Below are 13,769 nucleotides of genomic sequence, written 5' to 3' on the forward strand. Positions count from 1 at the left end.
ACGCCCCCATAGTAACAAACATAATTCTATAGAATGATTTCCACAAGATTTCTAGTCCAAGAACTTGTATCTTGATGTTGGCTTGACGATAAAATTCATAGCAGTGATAATATCTCGTAATGTTTTTCCTTCCACCAAGGTAAAAATTTTCGGCACTGCGAGAACATCCCGTTAGATGAGTACCGCAGTTATTGTGTCTGGGGTATAACTTATGACGGTAATTTCTTCGCGACGATGTGTGAAAAAATTATCGTGGTAAGGTAGAGAACGTGATTTCGTAACTGGCAGAGCCCGTCCATTAGCGCCTCTTTGGTCAGCCCGTAGTACTAAGCGACTTGAACTGCTCGATGGTAAGAGGAAGGATCTTTTGTCGGTGATTGACCCGGATGGTCCAATATATCAACCCCCACTCGACGACCACTCACTTTCATCAGCCGTTTAAAACCCAGCGAAATCCTCATTACAATCGATAACACGTGCCGCATTAAACTCGAACCTACGACAATGATTAGTTCAAGGCATACCAGCTCACACCTTTCAACGATTCGACTCGCATCGAACGCGCAGCCTATAGGCAGGACTCCGAAATCAACCGATTCACATGCGGTACATTCACTATCCGTGAGATGTGGGTCGAATTTAGCGATGCGTCCGGTGTAACTATCGCTGACAACGAGCGGCCAAGTCATTCAGCGGCAACGACTTCCCGGCAGGAGTGTGAAGAAGACGCGAGGCGAGTGATCCGGGTCAACTCGACGCCGGAAATGGGTCGCGACCCGAGCAATGGGTGTAAACAAGCAGCTTAGCTCGTTTCTTCGGAAGCCGAACTCGGCAGGCGCCAGGCGTCCGACGCTTTCCTGTCAGACTCGAGATCCTCGTCGACTCGTCGGATGCGCAGAATCGTTGGAAAATCACGGAGCCCTTCTCTCCGGTCTTCCTCCACTCGGCGTCCCTCTCTCCTCGACGTTTCCGTTGGTTCGGGCAGTTCGGGCTTGGCGGGTTCTCGTACGAAGCAGGGAGTTTCGACAGAGGGAACGGCGGACACGGTCGGTAGTTGGTTCGTTCCGCGTGGGGAGGTCGGCTCGTATCGGCTCGTGTTGCGAAACTGGGTGCGTTAGTGTGAGTCCGTTGGCCGTGGTGGTTCGACAAGATCATCGGTAGCAGTCAGTGCGCAAGGCGGGAGGTTGCGGTTGACGGGTCACCGGCGACTCTTGTCAGAGAAAAATCAGCGCATCCTATCCTATCGCCAGTATCATCATCCCCGGACAGGTGGGTAGACATCTTTTAACTTTCGCCGTTGCGTACCGGCGCTTTGCCGCGAGATGTCGGCCACGTTAACTCCACCGTGTTTCACCCCTAGCTCCGTTCGAAACGGGGTGAGTTTGTTGTTGTTCCACTTCAACCTAGCCGTACCCTGTCCTTCAAATAGTCGGGCTCGTCCCAGAGCTCACGATCAACGAATGCCGTAGAAATGTTGTTGCAGAAATTACGCGGCTTTGATGTATAATCAGTTTTTCAGCTGTCAGAGAGCTATCTCGTTGTCGAAATTTGTCGGTTGATATCCTTCGTGAAATAACCATCGGTACGAACCCACGCGAGGTAATATGACTTCGGCAGGCAACACCTCGCCAAATTTTAATCAGCTGTCAAGAATTCTTAACGCATTTCTCTCAGGCTATGGGAACAATTTTCCTTACTTAAGGTTTGCCGAGACGTAATAAAAAGATGATCGGTATACGCATGGAAAATTTTGTACATCACGATACTGGTCTCAGGAATGACACTGATTAGGGAACCAATGAGAAATGTGGCACTTAAGAATAGTTAGCGTGGAAATTTTATTCTCGTCTACTGTTATTCCAACACTTACCTCTTGTCCACGATTGCCAACGAGGTTGTGGTTAGCAACGTTATCATTGGAAAAAACATCGCTATCATCTTACTTCGACGATGATTTTGATGGAACTAAGATTGCAAAATATGATTATGTTTTGTTCTATTACGTATTACTGAATTTCAAACGTTTTCAAAATCGTGAAATAACGGTTTTTTCTCAGCATGAATATTTGCGGCAACGTTACTAACTTCAACGCGACGATTATCGGCGTGGTGGGGAGCGAACTGACACTGTTGTTTCTACGGTTGGACTTTCGATCGTAAAAACCGTGTGATCCACGAAAAGTCTAGGCGTCTTTGTTACGTTGGACGTTAGTTCCATCTCGCATTTTTTTTGCTGTTGGAATCGTTCAGGTCCGTAAAACTACGTAGCTTTTTCATTTGAGATCTGGTTTGTTTGGAATGCTGTGGTGGAACAGAAATTTTTGATTACCTCCTCTAACAGCCTCCGCACCTTGGACACTGATGCATATTCAACGAATCTAACAGTCCCAACTTATCGTATTGTACGTGAAACATTCCTGCGGTATGAACATTGACGTTTTTCAGTCATTTCGGTAATATTTATCTCACCGAATCCGGGAGAACGAAAAAATTCGAGAAGGATAATTGAATTAAAAGCAAACGAGAAGATCAAACAAGACAAGATTAATTATTTTCTGTAATCAGACGTGAACGAGCCGTGCTCGATCCATTTTCCGCAAGCTGTATACCCTTTCTCATGTTCCGCAATCAAGGATGCTCCTAATCTAGGTACCTGCCTTGCGTCGAGAAGTATAAATTAATATTTCACTACTGCCGTGAGCACTGCTCAATTCCAGAGTGCTCCCGACTATATTCTCGGTTGCTGGAAAAGTTTATCGAGAAAGAAAAGAGCCGAAAGTTCAGGGGTTCGAGTTCTTTTCGTAAATTTTAGTGAGCAGTTTTCCCACGGGAACAGGAACACGATCTTAAGCAAATAATTAGTATTCAGCCCAGGTCCGCAAGTCGCGTTATAATTTTCTTCTCAACTCTATCGCGTATTCTCTTCAGGGCACGAGGATAATAATTAGGAGCTTGTTCTCGAGAACTTATTTGACCTTCAAATTAGCAATTTTTTTACTCATAAAAAGTTATGCAAACGGTATCACGTATCGCATCGCCGATGATCGTCAACGCCCGCCTAGAAAACTCGCATCTATGTTTGGGAACAGCTAAGGCATAATCCACTTCGTCGTTAAGGGGTAACACCACTGTAAAAACCTAAAAAATTATTAACTTAACAAGATAATAATATTTGAGGAAGATATGAATATTTGCGGATAATAATTTTCTGTATTTTACCTAAATACATGCCTAACGAATTCCTTAAATATTATTATGTTATTACCTTTTCTTCGATCCAAAAACAAGTGATCAAAAAAGCGCTGTTTCTTTTGCTTTTACAGCGGTGTTACTCCTTAAGGCATCCCCTGCTCTAAAATGGCGTAGAACAGAAAATTCCGTCGCATGTGCGAAACAATTTTCCGGACAACGATAGTCGAAGCTTGTTTTTTGTTTATTTGACGCGGCAATCGAAGCTGAATCTTGAGTCATCGTGGCGTGTCGATTGTCACGGTTCACATTGCGCAACCGGAAGGTGCGGCTGTAATTTACTGTAAATATAGGTGTATTTGTAATTTCAGTTCGCTAACGTTAGTGCCAGGAATAAAATACACGTTCGCTCACGCTGCAATTAAGTGTGTTTCGTGAATTTCCAGGGTCTTTTTTCTGCACGGATGCAGGACGTAATATAAACTGCACTGCTGCAGTGATTTTCCCGCAGGTAATTCGATCCGCACCTGCAGTTGCACTTGCGCCATGTGCATTCGACCTTGCAGGGCAAATATCTTCAGATAGTTATTATATGCGCGTATCCGCGGCTTCAGCAACAGTTGTGTATATAGCATCTCAAGTGAGTTCGCGGTGCTCGGAAAACTTTACCATTTGAGTCACACATTATTTTACCGAGTCAACTTTTATAGCAAGATAGCATTCGGTGGTTTTTGGGATCACTGATTACGGGTCTGTGATCAGATTCAAGAAATTCAAGATGGCGGATCCAATATGGCAGTCGAAAATTTCAAATTTGATCTAATCTGGTCGAAAAACTCTATGCAGTGTTTTTTGGGGTCGCTGATTACGAATCTGAAATCAGATTATGAAAGTTCAAGATGGTAGATTCAATGTGGTGGGCGAAAATTTTAAATTTTATCGAATATGGTCGAAAAACTCTATGCAGGGGTTTCGGGATCGCTGATTGCATTCGCCATATCGAATTTTCAAAATCTGATTTCAGACTCGTAACGCACAACTCCAAAAACTCTTGGACTGAGTTTCTTCTCCGGATTCGACCAAATTTAAAATTTTCATCCGCCATATTGGATCCGCCATCTTGAATTTTTAAAAGCCGATCTCACATTTGTAATCGGTGACTCCAAAAGACGTATGTTTTACGTAAGACATGTATACGTGTAGAGGGGTAACTTTCTCGGAAATGGATCATGGCTTCAATTTTCACGATTTCCTTCAACCAATTTGTTTCTAACAATAATAATTTACATCATATCGCAATAATTACTCTCGAATATTGAAAACCTATTAATATACCATCGGAAATAGCAAATAACCGCAAAGAAATAGGTTGAGAAGTTCTCTAAATATACAAAAAATGGATATAAAATAAATGGAAAGAATACTTACCACTACAGGGATCAGAGGATTAATAATTCTCTGAAGTTAATATTGTTAGTATATATAATATTACGTAGACTTATCGAAGAAGCAATCGGAACTGGGTCACTCGATTTTTAACGAAGCATTCCGACTCCGTGCTTTCTAATTATCTGAAAGTGCGGTAACCGCTTGAACGGGGCATATATTACACCCTTGTTCGCAATGTAACGTATGATATTTACGCCTTCTTGCCCCGTGAGGATTTCTCAATATTTCTTCAACGATTTCGTTCTAGATTCAGCGGAAACTTTCAGTATCACACTATCAGCTTGACTGTGCTGTAAATTCCACGGTGCTGCAGATACGGTGAATAATTAATGATTTTTCTAGTCCCGTGCAGAAATTTCCAACGATTCATTTCAGGTTTTTCATACATGCATAATACATACGTAACCGCGGGTACTTTCATCCGATATTGGAGTTCGTGCACATTGCTTGGCATATTGCTTTTCGAACCTACACGTTTTCGCGCGTATATTACTCATACACATTTCGTTTTTCTTTCTCCATTTTTCGCCCCTTCTGCCTACATCATGGAATATCCAGTTTCATTCAACCGAGAGTTGAATTAGCAACGCATCTTTTATACACTTTAATACTTTGAGAGCGTCGTTAGCTCTCTAATTGGTAATATCGTCCATGGATGTCTGCAGTGAAATTTGTTATATTGATGGCTGCTTAAGCGGCGTCTGTCGACGCGCATAATTGCCTGGTGATAACTTAGCTAATTAGCCAGAGTACGGGACTTTGTCCAAAAAAGTCTCGTATGGGCAATTGCCTACAAGTTTATACGCGTGTTATACTCATGGAAATACGGCACGAGTACAAACCGGCGACGCATACCAATTAACTTCTGCCTACTGCTGAGAAAGAGTCCCGCACAGCAAACCCTGATAGATAGACATCTACTGTGTGTTTATCACAACGCGACGTATAATACGGCTGGATACTCCGTTTAATTTAGCCTTACACGATCGTGGTAGATTCAGTGATTGATTAGCTTTTATATGCCAAGCCTTTGGCAAAAAAAAAAAAAATAAAAATAAAATAAAAATATGTAGGAAAAATAATACGAAAATGAACAAATTAACACGACGGTGCCGTAGAGTAGAAAAGTTTGACAGAATTAGTATCGCATGCATCATAAACCAATTAGAACCTAACAAATATTACCGTTACGAAATTTTATCGCATTGAAATTGAAAAATCTAGCCAAGAGCTCGAATTGATTCACAAGTTTTACAGACTATGTCGAATTTTCGAGTCGATCGGATAAAAATTGACCGCGGGATCCGCGCCACCGGATTGAAAACGCGGTCGTTCGCTACTTGTGTGTCCCATGCCGCCATTTTGATATTAATTTCAACGAAAAAAGGTAAAAATTTTCTTGAAACTATAAATAATAAAGCTCTCAAACTAAAATTGCTCCAAGTGTTCGGTATGTGGGTGATTGGACAAATGAGCGTAGGGACGACGCTTAAAAGCTTTGAGAAGTCTCACGTGTACAGAGATATTTTCACCTAACTCTTAATTGTATTTAAATCTCTCCTTTGCCTTGTGCCTTCTTCACCTTTCTGATTTCTTATTCGATTTACTTTATTCGCCGAGTTAATTTTCACCTCTCAAAGTGCAGTTCGAACGGCTGGGGGCTAATTTCAGATTCAGTCGGGATACTTCTGGCAAGTGCGTGTTAGAATGCGCGGCAATGCATTACGCATAATCATTACCCCTGATTTTGAAACCTCTAGTTAATTAATTCTGTCCTTTCACGAATTACCGACTCTTCTGAATAAATCTTAATATTGCAAACCCATCTTTTGAAGAAGCATAATATTATTATGCAACGAACAAAGGCAGAGAGGGACAGAGAACGTTGGTCGACACGAGGATGAACGTTAGCAACGTTACGAACAATTGATAATTCGCACCTTTATGACTTTCCGAAATTTAGTAAATCCATTAATAACAAAATTACCGAAAGTCATCCTAAAATTGCCCAATAATGATTTTTTTTCTCCTGACGTTAATAACTCCAGTCTCATTACTTTACAATTCCGTAATAACGTAGCGGAAAGGGGAGAGTTATTTTTTCTCCCCTTCACGAAGCTTCAAAACGCAGCTTATTGTCACATCGGGTATCCGCGTCAGGATTACGGATACCTTGTGCCCCGAGTAGTCCTGGATCAGCATCCGCGCGGGGGAGAAGATAATCGCGGAGAGCAATTTGGCAGAAAAACGGCCCATGATTGGACATGAATACCGTCATTAAACATTTAGTCGTACTTGTACTTCGGGGGTATACGTATTACCTCCAGGTATACGCGAGAGACATCTGCGCTCGAAAAAGCTCGGGGGACCCCCTCGTATACCTGCACGCACACGCTTTGTATGTACGTACAGGAGCTCGGACAGAATACCTGCCTACACCTCGTTCTGCGGTTCTCGTGATATATTGCGCTTTTTACTTCTCACTCTTTTGGCGATCAGTTGCGTACTGCAACATTCTTGCAGCGACGCGACGCGACGACGACGACGACGACTACCGGCACAGGTCTGCATACATCGCAGAAGTCGGAGGTATTTTCCTTACCCCAATGATGTCGGTATGTCCATGATACACGAGGTGTCCGTGAAATAACTACGCTCCTCGAAGTACTGACAAGTCGAACATAAACGAAAGTTTTACTCTCGGAATCGATGCAGCGATACACGATTAGACGAAAAATGTTCCAGCAGTTCCACTAAAATTTTTGGCTTGATTTAACCAGTTTTTAATATAATTACAATAACTTGTTTCTTATTTACTAACAGAGATTTAACAAATAACTCAAACACAAAGTGGATCTACTGGGACATTATGTATAGTTAAATTTTTTTTAAGAGTTCATGAGATTACAATGTACGGACCTCGTTACCATCCATATTACTTTGTGGAATTTGTTTTTCTTCCAAAACATGTTTTCTTTACGGTGAATTATTTAGATTCCTCTAATCAGCCGAAACGAGAAGCAGGTACATAACCCTTGTTTCGGTTCCGCCTGCTTATTCACCCTCCGGGGCTTAAAACCCTCGGCCGATTTTCAGAACGAAAAATTTGACTTCTCTCGAATCCGCATATCATGAACGTGAAAATCGGTCATTTGAAATATTAATATACCCACTGGGAAAAAGAAAAGTTGTACACGAAAAAGAATCTTGAGGCGTACAGCTTATATAGCTTCATATTTATGCGATGTACACGAAAAATATTGGGCGTGGTCTTTCTTTCTTGAAATACTACCCCGGTAAAAAAAAAAAAAGACAAACATAATCAAAGGATTTATGTGCGAAAATAGTATAGATTAACCAAAAATTCTTCCGTAGTGTTTTTATATATATTTGCTGAGAATTCAGAGTGAGCCATTTCAATAATAATGTAAAAATTTTTGGAACATCCATAACACTGATCCTGTATCTTGAATCCTTCAAATTCACCCTTAAAATGTGAATCAGTTGACCAAAAAAATCGAGTGCCCCATGGTTGATAGTTTGAAACTGGCCGCCCTGTATGAGACTAATTTATAAAACACGTATATGCACGAAGCGCACAAGTATGCAGACAGACTTACAAGCACGTACATTCGCCCGCAGAAGAGACGAAATCAGTCGCGGGTCGGGAGCATCGGATGCAGAGAAAGGGCCGGGTTTCGATGCGGTCGAATAGCATGTGACAGATGGTTCCCTTTATAGCCAGACGCGTAAGAAGTCCTCGAATCGTGAGGAGCGGAGCGGGACTGGATTTGGAAGCTGGTAGGGCGCAATTAGTATGTGCGGGACAAGATATTCCCAATAAACGGATCAGTCAGGTAAGCTCTGCAGATCCGTGGAGTATTGAAGGAAGACGAGACTTTGATTTAGATGGAAAGAGGTGAAGAGTATCGTTTCAGTAAGTTCCTTCATTTGGAACCAATGGCATGCTTTGAAGGTTCGTGAAGAGTGTTCTATTGCATTGGCTAAATAATATTTGTGAAAATGATGATCCATTGTTATGAGAATTTGATCGAATCCCTCTTGAATTGCATCGAGTCCTTCCACCCTGAGTTTCATGGTTTTATGCAAGTCCCGCAGAACAATTGGAAGAAGTTGAGTCCAATAACACATGTCGTCGTAGAACATTACAGAGAAGCAGATCTTCTGCAGTTTTACTCGCTAAGCGTGATTGATTTTTCACCACATATTCCGAGCGTAGGACTTCGAAGAAAGATTTGATTGATTTTGTTGATCGGGAAGCAAAAAGAGTTCTCGTAGAATGTTGAATATTAAAAATCGAGTGCAGTCGACCGGATCCCGGATTCTCTGGTTTTCCAGCAGCGGGATCCATGAATGCATTTTCTAGCGCCCTGTCCTCAATATCGGCGTTGAGATTTCCTAAACCGATTCGGTCCCAGCCTAAATGTCAAAAACAGTATGGATTTGGCGCGCCAAAGGGGATTTGGAAAAGCGTACAGCGTCAGAAGCCTTGAAAACGGATGATGAAGGCTCGGTAAACGCCGATATTATCGAGACATTGCCTAGCAACGAAATCCGATAGCCGCGTTCCGGGATCGATAGATGTGTCGCTGTAAACCCCATTTAACGTTGGCACATCTCGCGTGGCGCCAATTCCATCCTCACCAACATTCCCAGTGTCGCCATTGCAGACTTTGCACGCGCGTACAAAAGCCAACCGCGTTTTTACTGACGTTGCATTACATGTGCCTGCAGGATCCATCTATCGGTACAAAACGTTCGCCATGCTTTTCGCGCCGGGTCGGTTTCCATTTACTGAGTTGGCAATATCGAAGAGGATATCTCGACACTAGCCATGATGTCATAGGGTTGCCAACATCACGCGGTTGAAAGTTATCTTCATAGACTCGTTTTGCCCGAATTACAAAATCAAGTTTCATGCCGGAAGTGACAGGGTTGTTACCGTCCAGGATTTAACCCTAGAACACATGTATCACTTTATCTACCTTTTAACTCATGAGTGGGGTGGATAGTGACCCCACACCTTTTTGTTAAAAGCGATAATGAGACTCGTTAGTACATAAATCTTTTCGGTTTTTTAAACGAGTGGTGGAGAGAAAGTATAATTTTATTTAAGTTTCGTTTGTGAATAATTTAATCAACTACCAAAAAGTGCTAAAAAACGGTAAAAACGCCATTTTTCGAACAAAATCTCATATCTTTTTTTGTAATGAACCGTTTTCCAAATTTATGTCGGTATTTGAAAATAAGAAGAATACGGAATACGAAAAGAGTCAATAAAAATTCAACAAAAAAAGTGTTTGTAAGAGGTTTGCGTGTATTGTCAAGTTCTGATATTTGTACCGTTCGGTATGGATAAAAATAAAAAATATGTAAAACAAGAACTTGTAAAATATGAAAACGGGGCCATATCAGCACAACATCCTCACCGTTGATCCTGAGTTACGCAGAAAGTGATTGATATTGAAAAATAATTGAAAAATCATTGAAAATTGAATATCTCGCGAAGGAGATCAACTAAGATTTTACGGTTTGCGTTTTTTTCATTTGTGAACAGGCTGAAAACTTCCCGCGCGCACAATTGTCGGATGCATGTTTGCTCGACCATGTTCAGCTTGAAGCCCGCCGTCAGTGGGGTTATTAGCGACCACAGCTGTTTTTTTTCCAATCATTCTGCGGAACGGCCGGCAAGCAACTGATGCTGCCGTTGGCTCAGACTCACTGCCAGATAGTGAAAATTAATTATGGCCATGGTCATCGCCCGATAAAGTAAATTTTTAGCTCAGGAGCGCAGTTCGAAGATCAGACCGGGGTCGTTTATGACCCCTGAAACGTGTTCCAAGGTTTAAGGCGTATCAGGTACACGCATGCGAAATGTCGTGATTTGCGAATTGGGCATCAAGCATGGCGGTCATCGGCAAAATGGTTGCAAAATACTCTGTAAGTGTAAGAATCACGAGATAAGATGATTCTTAAAATCCTTCCGCTCAAATCTCAGAGCCGTTAGAGTGGATGTTGCAGAGCTCGTCACGAATCGTGACAAAGCTTTCTCGCGTCCGTCATCGGGGTCTTCCGTGGATGCGTGGAGTGCCAAGCCAGTCGAAAGAGGCCCCGAGCCGACTGACTCTTGGACGATATTTCCACGCGTCGTTTCTCCCGCACACAGTGTTTCTGAATCGAGCCTTATTTTCACCGCAGGGCATTGTCTCCCTTGCGTGCGCACGTGCTGCTTATTATACCTGCCTACCCGACGACCGTCTTGCATGGGTAACCGTGCAATTAATTATGCCATTCTTCTACATGTCTCGTTGTAACGTATACTCTCGGATGGTGTACCGCGGTACATGCTTACGTATAATATGATTTACCGTGTGTACACCTAATCAAATTCATATCGCTACGAGTGTTTGGCTGGTAACACAGGTTAACAAAAAAAAAAGAAATGTTTTTTTTTTTTTTATTGAGTTTCTATTGGGATAAATAAATTTTTATTCTATGCATCGAATGATAACCGATAACCTTTATTTATCACTTATGAAGCTTGTTTTTGTCTTTTTTTACGTTGACAAATAAGTCTTGAAGCTTTTCGTTGATAGTTAAAACCGCCGCTTGTCCGGAAGAAAAAGGAGAACGTTTTCACCAAGATGTGATGAACTTGATCGATATCAACGTTATCAGGGGCGGTATAGAGAGATGACGGTGGAAGATCATGTTTGGGGTTGGGAGAAGTACGAAAAATATTCAATTTTAAACTTTGTTTACCAATTCTTTTACATTTGTAGTTTAATATTGATTATTATTTTTGAGCAAATGTGATTTAAATGCAAACTTGAAGTTGGTTTAATTGTTATTTAAAATAAATGTTCGAGAAAATACATAATTTTTCTTAAAATCCAACATATCGTTCCGGTTTCTACGAAAACAAACTTTATCTAATAGAACTATTTTTTCATTTATTAGTTATGCAGAGGAAATCAAAACTTGACATCTGGAACCCGGACTCTAATGTTCGAGATGACCGGTGTAATCGCACGAAATGTCTTGCACCAGGGTTAGCAACAACCAAGCCATTCCACAAGCTGGCAAACCGACGCTCATCTCGAAATGTAAACAAGAAATGAAAGCTCGTTGCTCGGTGATGATACAGCAAGGTTCGAATAAAAAAGATGATCCATGCGAGCAGCTAGACGATCAATACTCGTTTGTTCAACTCACAATCAGTCGCCTATCGCGTTTTGAAGTTATGGATCGCGTTGCCGGTTGGTTGATCGATTTCGGACTGCCCGCTCAGTCCGATAGCCGACCATTTGTATTCGTTCATTGAAGTAACAGAAATTTGACGTTTTTGAAAGTCAAAATTCTTCGAAGAATTCATTTTTCCTTGCAGTGAAGTTCATTGAAACTGCGAATATAAGGATTCTCGAAGTCGCTGATTTCAAAACTGGTAAGATCTGAGAAATGTTCAAAATTCAAAATGGCGTATCTAATATGAGCGAATCGGATCAAATTTTATATTTTGAGTCCGCTATATTGGATCCGCTGTTTTGAAGTTTTGAAACTTTAAGGTCGAGGTCGTTTTTAGCAACCCCAAAGACCCATGATTATCGAGTTCTACCTTTCTAGCCCCCACAACCTTCCCACAATTAAATTTATTCTCATTAAAAACAGGCATTTTCAACACTTTGTTTATTTATAGCGCTCACTATATTCGCGGAGTCGTCACGATACCTCTTAAAACATCAACATTGTCATCTGAGAAGTCTAATTGTGCAAAAAAAATGTCAGCGATATCTCAAAAATTGAATATAAATGTTGAATAACCGACTCAAAAAAGATGTCTCATGTATGAAACCCTGTGCCGGAAACGGCTGAAATTATAGTACCATTGTTCGCTTATGTTTGAACTACGTGTGTTGCTGCCGCTTACAAGGTTTGCGAAACAATAAGTTGCATTGCACACAAGTACACACGGGTACAGTGATTCTGGGACGACTAATTTTTTGGACATCTGCATTGCCAACGTAACCGACTTGTCCAAAAACTTAGTCGTCTCAGAATCGCCGCCCCAACTGTACATACATTCTTACCCAAGTACAAGAGACGAGTTTCGCACTATTACTATATACGTTCTTATCGAGTTCAAAACGTTGTGAGCGAATTATTTATATATTAATGGTAAACGTGTGGCATGCATTTATGCCTTTCTATGGGTATTCACCGTGAATCTTGATATAGAAGGGAACGGTAGGAAACAAAGAATAAAGTGTCGTTGACCCGATGGACTTAATTACTGTCTAAGAAAAATGGAAAAAGATTTAATTGCCACGCAACTATTCGCTGCTCTGCGACGAAGGGGGGAGCAAAAAGAGGAAGAAAAAGGAGAGGAGGTGCATCGCAGGGCTGCACGTACGTTCTCGCTAAATCACTTCGGGGAAATTAGACCGTCTCTAATTCTCTACCGACAGAGTAGAGATCGTCACTCTCCTTTATCACGGCGCAGGGCTTAATTTCGGCAAATTTCCTCACTATTTTGGTCACCCGGCCGTGATCTTGCAACAGGTATGCTGATGTTACCAGACCTATGTACGTACTCGCGATTCAGTGTGAAACTCCGATGGTCAATGTTCGTTGCGTACCTTATATACACAAAAGTGCTCGACGTTCGATTTACGCTTCAAACTAAGTAACATTTTTTCGAAATAACGAACGAAGTAATTTAAAGCCGCGTTTTTAATGAAAATTCTACGTGAAACGAAAATTATATCGCGGTGAATAGCTCTCGAAGCTGCTACGTGACGAAATTCACTGAAACAAATGGATTTAGAATGAATTTGAAATTCTTTTCGATGCTTCTCTTTTGTCGCTCGCTGTGTTTGTCTTTGATGAAAATTTGCGATTCAAATATCGTTACGCTGTGCCGTCGTTCGATAGGGCGCGAATTTAATTCCGAATTCCGAATCGTCATTTCGCTTGGATGCGTATGAAAATTAGCTGTGGGAGGTAAAACCGAGTTAAGAGTCTATTCTTATTTTGTGTCGAAAAGTATGATGGGTGGTAAGTTGGCGGAGAAGATAAGAGGTTGCGTACCTCATACCTACCGAAATCCGTCG

General features: G+C 41.6%; 1 protein-coding gene across 3 annotated transcripts in view; it reads left to right on the plus strand.

The window, feature by feature from the left end:
* Positions 1 to 1,022: 1,022 nt before the first annotated feature.
* The window catches only part of alpha-Man-IIb (alpha-Mannosidase class II b), an 83,460-nt gene continuing 70,713 nt past the window's right edge, over positions 1,023 to 13,769 (plus strand). Inside the window, exons 1-3 of one of the 3 annotated variants that reach the window (XM_069135102.1) lie at positions 1,023 to 1,269; positions 11,256 to 11,387; positions 11,620 to 11,765. The gene's annotated coding sequence lies outside the window, so the exon portion shown is untranslated. Of the gene's footprint in view, positions 1,270 to 11,255; positions 11,388 to 11,619; positions 11,766 to 11,791; positions 11,811 to 13,769 lie in introns of those variants that run through there. The other 2 variants (XM_046621645.2, XM_069135101.1) reach the window with 2 other exon arrangements.

The sequence above is a fragment of the Neodiprion pinetum genome, chromosome 4, assembly GCF_021155775.2.
Source record: "Neodiprion pinetum isolate iyNeoPine1 chromosome 4, iyNeoPine1.2, whole genome shotgun sequence".
Lineage (NCBI taxonomy): Eukaryota > Metazoa > Arthropoda > Insecta > Hymenoptera > Diprionidae > Neodiprion > Neodiprion pinetum.